This window comes from Pinus tabuliformis, chromosome X (genome assembly GCF_031772625.1).
Source record: "Pinus tabuliformis cultivar Carrire ecotype Pingquan chromosome X, CPIR1, whole genome shotgun sequence".
In the NCBI taxonomy this organism is placed as follows: Eukaryota; Viridiplantae; Streptophyta; class Pinopsida; order Pinales; family Pinaceae; genus Pinus; species Pinus tabuliformis.
Window position 1 is genome coordinate 229,964,165 of NC_142308.1, and position 9,759 is coordinate 229,973,923.

A 9,759-nucleotide genomic window follows, 5' to 3' on the forward strand; every position below is an offset into this window, starting at 1 on the left:
AGCCTTGTTATTCTGGGATGCTCCGTCAAAATAGGCCCAAGGAATGCCCTCCAAGATAGTAACAGGCTTTTGATGATTTTGAGGATTTTTAGCTTCAGGGATCGGGATGGCTGAGTAAATGGCAGCACAATTGATGGCTATGGCGGATGTGGGAGTATCCTTGTCTTGAAACAAGCTTTTGTTTCTTGCTAACCATACACCCCAAAAGAATATAAGAGGCAGATTTCTCATGTTTCCCTCCGGATAGTTTTGCCACCATTTCCTCCAAGCTTCTTCCAAAGGATCTAGTCCCCACTGTACCTTTACATTGAGCAAGCAGGTTAACTCCTCCCAAATTTTTAGAGAGACTACACAAGCTGTAAAGAGATGGCTTATTGATTCCTCTTCAAACTTGCATAAGGGGCACCTCCCTGGCCCAGCTAAGTATCTGGCTTGTAAAATGTCCCAAGTTGGGACTTTTCTTTTTAGCATGCACCATAGGAAAATCCTGGCCTTAGCTGGGCATTTTAATTTCCATATGTTTTTTGCCCACCAATCTGGTATTCCCCAACCTTTCTTTTTCATTAAGAAGGTATATCCATCTTTTGGGGAGTATTCACCTGTTTTTCCTTGCGCCCAAATCAGCAGATCAGGTTCGTTTTTAAGTCTGACATTTGAACGATGCAGTTCTTGGATGTAAGAAACCCATTCGTTCTTCCATCTGATATTTATTCCTAAATCTTCGTCATTTTTCCAAGCCTGACCCCATATGGTAGAGTGGCCTACTTTCTCCACCTGATTTAGAGTAAAAATTCCTTTACTATCAAGATGTCTGAGAAGGCCAGGTGACAAGGCAAAAGCTTCATTACAACCTACCCAGGGGTCCCTGCCAATTCTAATTAGTCTTCCATCTCCCACTTTCCATGCCAAACCTTGTTCAATCATAGAGAAAGCCTCCACCGTGGCCTTCCAGATGACTGAGATATTCTTCTTTTTCTTATCCTGGCTCCGAATCCAATCTTCCAAAGGAACTGGATCAATGTACTTCCTTTTAACCACCCTTGTCCAAAGATTCTCCATCGAGATTAATCTCCAGCCTGATTTAGCTGCCAGACTAAAATCCTTGTTACATGTTTCTCTAAATACATTTATTTTTAACTCATATTAAATTTCTTTTATAATAATAATAATTTTATAATTTAATTATTATTTGTAATATTTTAATTTTTGACAATATAATATTTTGATATTTTTAATAAATTATAATTTATTAATATTTATTAGCGATTTAATTTATAATTACACTCATTACAATTTATTTGATTTAACTAATCACAAATAACTTATATCAAAACCTCAGTTCTGCATTTTATATAAACATATAAATATTTCAATTAAAAACTAATTTAAACCGTCAAATTTGTATTTTATAGCCTTCTCTGAACCGTGACCTCAAGCAAGACTGCTTTCTGAACCGTCACCTCATAAGTGCCATTTTGCTCCTGATTAACGTACACTGGTAAATGTCGTATTTACATGTTTTGCAATGTATCTTGTTTTCGTGGGCATGATAACGTTCATAATAATCAGTGAACAATAAGCGATGTCGGTTGAAAGAACAAATTATTTCTTTTTCAAAAATAAGTTGGGAATTAGATTTAATTAACTCATAGGCATTTCTTTTATTGAAAGTTGACATTAATTTTTTAAATTGACAATGTCAGCTTAATAAATTTTTCACAAATAACTTCATTGCATTTTTAAATAAATGTTTAAATTTTTTTGTATTTAAATCAATATAATGGGCAGCGGAGGAAGGGTTAAAATACGTGTGATGTTTTACTCTAGCATAGTGTTCAAGAGGCCTACGTCAGAGAAGTGCGCGGCAAAATTCACCAAATTTTCACAAATAACTTCATTGCATTTTTGAATACATGGTTAAATTTTTTGCATTTAAACCAATATAATGAACGGCGGAACGGTTAAAATACGTGTGATGTTTTATTCAGTGTTCAAAATGGATTCGTGGGGAGGGAATTGCTTGTTAAAAGTGGTTGGAATTTGGGTAAAAAATATTTAATTTTTTTTTGTAGACAGTGTTTAAATCATATTTTTGATGGTGGAAATAGATTCAGCACCATCAAAAATTTCTGAAACACCTAAAATTTTGAAGTTTGACAATTTTAACTTAGATTTACAAAAATCCCTGCCAAATTTTTTCAAACAGAAATTTTCATAACTTTCAAACCACAAAAACAATCTCATTAAATTACCTGATTCAAAATTTAACACATCAGTGTTTTTCAAGAAGCCTAGTGCTCAGCAAAATTCACCAGCCAAAAAAATATAAGATTTGATTTCTGCACATTCTTTAAAAATTTAAATAATATTATAAAATGTCTTGTGAAACCTTTCTGAAAATTTAGGTTATATCTGAAAATTTTGGTTATCTATTATTACAACTTGGAGTTATCAACATTAATTAAGCCTGTATGAGGAGTCAAACATGGACAACCATCAGATGCCACGGCTTGATCAACGGGAGGGAAAATTTCTGTATCATTTAGTGTAACTATCCTCCCAAAATGCTGCCTCGCGAACCTCGTTTTCTCTTTCCCTTCTGTGGAATGAACCATGTCAGTTTTTAGGCTTCTATTCATGAATATTCTCATTGTAATGGCTTTCTCGTTCGCAGAAGAGATATTGCAACCTATACGGCTATGATGAGAACAATGGTTGGTGTTCTGCTAGTGTATACATGTCTAAGTTAGGTTTTCCTTTTTTCCTCCCTCTTACATTTGTGATAACCTCCCTGGGTATTCCTCACCAGGGTTTTTACATAGTACTTTAAGAGATTATTAGAGCTAAGTTCCTCCAAACTCGTAGGAACTACATCAATTCACAAATTGGGTAAGTTTTTCCATTACAAGGATTACAGTATCTTTGCATATTTCTAATTAAAGTAAATAAAGCTTGTTCTCGTTTTCTCAAACATGCGACATGCTAATGGATATGCTAATGGCTACAGGTAAAAAAAAAATGGCATCACAGGATTTCTATAACCCAAGCAGGGTTTCTCCCGCACATAACCATATTTCACTGTTTCTAGGTTACATTTTTTTCCCTTTGCATCTTGACGGAAGTGTTTCTAACCCTTCTCTTCGTCGACACGCAGGTATTATACCACTCTGGAGCCATGTTATCGAAGTACCCATTTGGACGTTCTTACCTATTTTTCCTTTTGCTTCCAGGTTCTACAACCATGAGGTCGAAACCTATTAAAATCATTTGTTGTTGGCATGGTTTTTAGTGTACTAAGACCCTAGGAAAGGAAGTTTATTTCCAAATTAAAATTCATCTGGAGTTTTTCGTTTGTATTTCATGTTCATATATAAATAAAATATAATTCTAGCAGTGGCAAGTCTGCAACCATTACCGTCGTGAGAGTTGTAGCGGAAAAAAGAGACGGCCATTATTTATACAGTTTATTCTTCTCCTTTTCTCCGTGTTGCTTAAAACTGTTAAAGTTTGTATGTTACTTTTTGCAGTGAAGATATTTCGATTATTTATGCTAAAACTCCACTATGATTGTATTGGGGTTTTAAGGGTTTCTTTCTGTATTAGAGCTCTGTATCTTTCATAGGCTGTAATAAAAAAATTCTTATTGGGTATTAATCCAATACCTTCTTTCATACGCTGTAATAAAAAAAATCATGGGAATTAATCCAATACCTCGGCTATTTATTTTTATAATGAATCATGGAATATATTTATTCAAACGGCCCGCAGGGTTCTTTATAGTTTTCTTTGAAATGGAAGGTTATGAAGTTTTACTTTGTATGTCAGTGAACAAGTAGAGCTCTAAAACTTCTGTCTCTGGAGTTCTGGTGTTTGAAATCTATTTGCAACAGTTCCACCCTCGTTCTAAAAAAATTAGATCTCTGAAGGCTCTCCCTCTCTCAAAATTATGCTATATGTAATAGCCTTTTATTAACACAAAGATGGTTGGTTTTTTCTTCCTAAAAATGAAATGTGAAGATAATATACACTTGTCAATTGAAACACAAGTTTTTTTAAGTTTTTCATTATGGAAGGGCGACATGAATATATGTGATTCTAATTGAAATTAAGACCTGCCCTTCAAATTTGATCAATCCTCCGCACACGTTTCATAGTAGAAAGTAAGTATTGAATACACAAAATTAATGAGAGCTGAAGGGTTAAAACAAAATGTGATGTTTTACTAGGCACAAGTTCCATAATAGAAAATAAGTCTAGATCAAACACTATGCTTATAATTAAAAAATTATGTTACATGTTTTTTTAAATGTGTATTTTTAATTCACATATTAATTAATTTTATGATTATATTAATCATAATAATTTAAAATGAAAATTATAATTTAATTATTGCATAAGATAAGCTCTCCAACCCAATATGGAAGAGATGTTATAATGTCATGTCTTAAACATTTTGACGCTGTCAAATTAAATATAAATAAAAAAAATAAAAGTAAAAGTAATAATCAAAATAAAATTGAGGTAAAATAGTCAATTTACCATTGATAGTTTTGGGGCTGAAAGTTTTCACAATGATGATTTTTCCAATAGTAATTTTTTTAAAATTTTATAAGCAAGATTTCATTAGATTATTGAGAATTTACATAGAGTACAAGCATGTAGAATGGTCAACATCCCTTGTTTGGATTAAACATGTTCAAGAAACCAAAAAACTTGTCTAACATGAAATTATGTTTGGATTAAACATGTTCAAGAAACCAAAAAACTTGTCTAACGTGAAATCATCTTCCCATAGATGGGAAACGACTGAGCACCTTGAAACAAGATTTTAACAACAAAAACAAAGTTAATATGTAAAAGAACAAAAGAGGCTGAAAACATATTACCCTTGTTTGGATTAAGCATGTTCAAGAAACCAAAAAACTTGTCTAACCTGAAACTATATTCCCATAGATGGGAAACCACATGGTCTCTGTGAGCACCTTGAAGCAAGATTTTAACAACAAAAACAAAGTTAATATGTAAAAAAATAGAAGAGGCTAAAAACATATTACTTTTATTCTAGATAGTGCTCCTATACATGATGAGAATTAATTGAAGGGATCATCCTAGCCTTCCTTCAGCCATGATGGTCTTGTCCACTATAACTGCCTTTGCTACTAGTGGCCTACTCCTTCGCATCACTACCCATTAGTATTTATTATTCAGATATATTCTCCTCCCTTCTTGTAACCACCATCTTCTCAGGACTTGGCAATTTTTCACCTTGAGATACCAATTTGAAGGACTTGAAGAAGAGGAGTACTAGCTATTTGAGGGATTAGAAGGCACAGAAAATGGGGGTGGTGGAGGGAACTGAATTCCCAAAGCTCTTGCCAAGACATGAAATGTAGACCTACCTAGATAAGACCAATTTGGCATTCACAAATTTGGTGCTCATAAATTTGACATTTGACTAAGACTAGATCTGTTCAAGGGAGATATTTGAATATTGAGTAGGTTGTCCAAAGGCTTGGTGCTCTTCTCCTGCTTGAGTTGATTGTCCTTCTCTTCCGGCTGCTTCCTCATTGTGACAATTTTAGCCTCAAGGTTTTCAATTCGGCCCTCCTTCTCTTTTTGTTGGCTTCTCATAGCCTCTTCAATCCTTCTCATCACATGCAACTGGATATTTAGATTGAGGAATTCTTCTCTCATCACATTCTCCTCCTCATCAGAAACCTTAAAAATATTTTCTTGATATTTGCATGTAGTTTTTAGCCTAGTAACCTCAATAAATAATTTCTCTATTATATCCGTAGTTCAGTCATATTCAATTTGAAGAATCATCAATTTATCATATTCATCAACCTGATTGTTTGATTCAACAAGGCTAACATCAGATCTATCTAAATCATAACTCAAAAATAATTCATCTGTATTTATACCTTCGGATATGTTGCAATAGAGCACACAAGGTTTTGTTAAAGATTCATTTGCACCATTCACACTAAGGGGATGAGGCTATGGCTCAGATACTTTGTTCTATGAGGCCTTCTTCTTATTTCTCTTTTTGATCTTCTTCTATTTCTCTTCAGTGTTTCTACTATTTTTGCCTCCATACAACACTTGCAATCTATCCCAAATGTCTTTTGCAGATTTCAAATCTGGTATCTTCTCCATATATGCATTATAGATATTGTCATTGATAACACACTTTGCTTGTGCATTTTGCTGCATCACCTTTGGTGGGGAAGAATCTATGTGATATCCTTCACAAACTAACTTCCAAACATCATATCCATAATTCAAAATTTCTCATTCAACTTTTTCTATCCATACATTTTAATTTGTAACACTGAGAAGAGGGACAAAAAATAAAATAATTTAAAAATTTCACTTGGATATGCTTTCCAACAGTTAAGCTACTATAAGAATGCCCCCTCACCCTCGGGGATGTGATCAATCTGATAACCCAACTTCCCTAGTACAACTAGAGAAATGGAGTAATAATAATATTTTTTTGTCTTTCTTCCGAGTTTCGAAAACCCAAATAGGACACTATTGCAGTAAATTGTACACACAAAGAGCCATTGGTTTGTAATCCTATGCCCTATTAGGATCACTAGACAAAAAAAAGATATGGCTAACCGAAGACAAAAAAAATTCCCAAGTCAAATGATCATGTAAGCAGTCTCCATGCAGTTCCTAATGCCATAGGGTTTGAGCAAGTACCTTGCCTCCTCGCAGGTTGGTGAAGGGTTTTGGGCCTGATGCAAAATTCCCTTTCTCCAACCCAAAGGACTCTTCCTTTCGCTATGGATCCCAATCCTACACATAAACACAAACAAATAGAGACAAAAAATATTTTTCTACAGAAGAACCTTAGCTCAAAACATTAAGAAATACATGAATATAATTCACTGCAAATATTTATATAAAGGAAGGGAACATGAATCTTAATTAACCATATAATAAAGAATACATCAATACCTTCATCTTTGGTGTTCCTCTCCCAACTCCGATAGAGTCTCCCCACTATAATGAACAAGTACTCAAAGAAGCATGAAGCTCTCAAAACTGAATCACAATAGTAGCATATGACTCTCTAGCTCAAGCTCTCTCCCACAAATTCTAACTCCATAATTCTGACTACAAAACTCTCACTCCATAATTCTAACTAGCGTGACCCTCTAGGATAGCCCGGTATAAATAGGAAGTATAAGAGTCCCAGGAGAATGAGTGTAGATGCCTAGGACTAAGAGAAGTTAGAGAAACTTCTCAATAATGTGTCCTAGCCAGCTTGAATAGATGAGATAAGATCATGAGTCGAATTGATATCCTAGGAATCATAAATCTCTAGAACAAGTCCCCAAATTGCATGGAAAAAACTATGAAATTTCAGTCATAACCATGTGGAATAAGTATCCTTCGTGTGGTTGGAAGGTTCCAACCAAACTCACAAGTCAGTTTGCATGCAGTTGGGAGAAAAGCTAGGAAAAAGAGAAGTCAAGGTCAGGGAAAAATGTCAACAACATAGTGACTCAAGAGGGCTAACCCTAGGGAGAAAAATAGGCTGATAATAGATTCCCCCTAATGCATGAGGTCAAAAGAGTAACTGATGGCCAAAATTCATTATGATAAAGCTCAAAGGTCAAAATAGCAGGGAGGAGACAAAGCCAAGAACTAGGATCGGAAGGTACCAAATGTTGAAGTCTCATATGTGTTGATAACATCCCCGAGGCGGATATATCCGTGCTCTATCATAAAAGATACTAAACATGGCCACCAAAACATATGGTGAGCCCTGGTATTGCACCAAGAATGTTGCAACTCCCAAGGGCTCCTCAACTCAAATTATCAACTCGGGGTTTGTACAAACTTCGAGGTGACAATGTTATATGCACAACAAATAGGATTCCACTCATGCCACCCTTAGTTATGACATTAGATCAAAAGTTCTCATAGACCCTTCCTCCTACTGAATTAGAATGAAATCTTACTGATAAGGGTACAATTGGAAATTGCTTCTAGTTATGAAAATAGAAATGCCATTGATTCAACTTGTAAATGCTAACTAATCAATTCATGAAATGAAAAAGGCTAATCTAATTACAGAAAGAAAGCTATGTTATCTTGCAAAATTCATTAAATTACCACATCTACTTGCAGAAAGGAATCTAATTTATCTTGCATAATTCATCAAACTACCAATCAAAATTGCATGTACCATTAACCTAGTTCACACTTGCTTATAAATCAGTAACCTACTTGCATGATAAATAAACTAACTCTACTTTACTTTTGCAGTGAAGAAAAGGAAGGGTTGGAGTGGCCTATGAGCTTTCCTTGATCATAAAATCATAGTTGGGGGTCATTATGCACCTAGACTAAGTCAAAGTTGCAGTGGGGATCAAAAATTTTGAAGGAAAATGATGCTATAGGTTTGCTACAGGTGATTTCTACAGGAGGTTTGTAATGCTACAGGAAGGCCTGTGATGCTACAGGAGGGCATATGAGTGGTTTTTGAAGGTGAAAATGATGTCTTGAGAGTATGAAGAGGTGGATGGAAGTTGAAGCAAATTGAGGGAGGTTGGTTTGAGCCCCTAGCCAAGCTCAGGACCTCTCGGAGGCATGTCTTGCACTAGGATGAGTGCTCTCGGTGTACTAGGCATAATGACTTATAAACAGGGTTTTGGGACAAAATTTGGAAGTGGAAGGAGAAGATGAAGGATCTTAAGATGGAAGTGGTGAAGGTTCCCTTCCTTGCAGATCAACCAGCCATGCAATCAATCACATAGATGCACCCATTTATCATTGACAAAATGAAATAACTTATGATGGAAAAGATGAGTTGAATTTAAATAACATATAATTTATGCAATATCACTAACCTAATCACTAAATTAACTTCTAAGCTACATAAAGAAAATGTAAAACAAGACAACTAACACTAATATATTTCCAAGAAATCATAAACATAATCTTTTTGGATTGTGGTTGTGAATCCTTCCACTGATTCTCCCACAAGAGAGGTGATGTAGAGGTTGCAACCACAAGATTTTATAGATTAATCTCTACTCAAATGAAAGAAACTATGAACTGCTTGGATTTAAGAAGAAACATAAGTACAAGAAGACAGACCAAAGCCTATGGGTTGGGCCCAAACCTAAGAGTTTGAACCCTCTGAAACTAACTTAGATGTAGCTTAAAATCCAACTTCTCGTTATCAAAAAGTGCAGGTCTGATACATCACATAAAAGTTGAAAATAACAATGTCAAGCTTGAAGCTCAATAGCTACACCTAACTGAAAAAAAAATTTGAATCCCAATGAGATCTTCTTCTAGTTTATTTATATAAAAGGGAAGCTGAAGCAGCTCCCTTGAAAGTAGGATTGGTTCCCTCCTTGATATCGAAAATGGTGGATCTTGTCCGTCTTGATCTTCACTTGGACTAGGAGTCACTTGGCTACCATTGAACTCGAACTAGTGAGAGAGGATATTCTGATCCCAAGTCGAGTTTAGGGAGTTAAGGAGGTGGAAAACCCCCCTAGATTCTCTCCTAGTTCTCTCCATGTTGACAGTGCTGGACCTGCCAACATTCAAGGGATCTACCCAATATGAAGTCCCAATTAGAACTCACACCATTTGGTGTAGGAGTCCCATCTGGTACAATGGCCCGGTTGCCATTATCTTAAAGATATGCCTTAGGTCTTTCTTTTCAACACGTGAAAGTGGTATGATTTGTCTTCGAAAAGAGAGGTTCGTGTTCCTGGTGAGTGC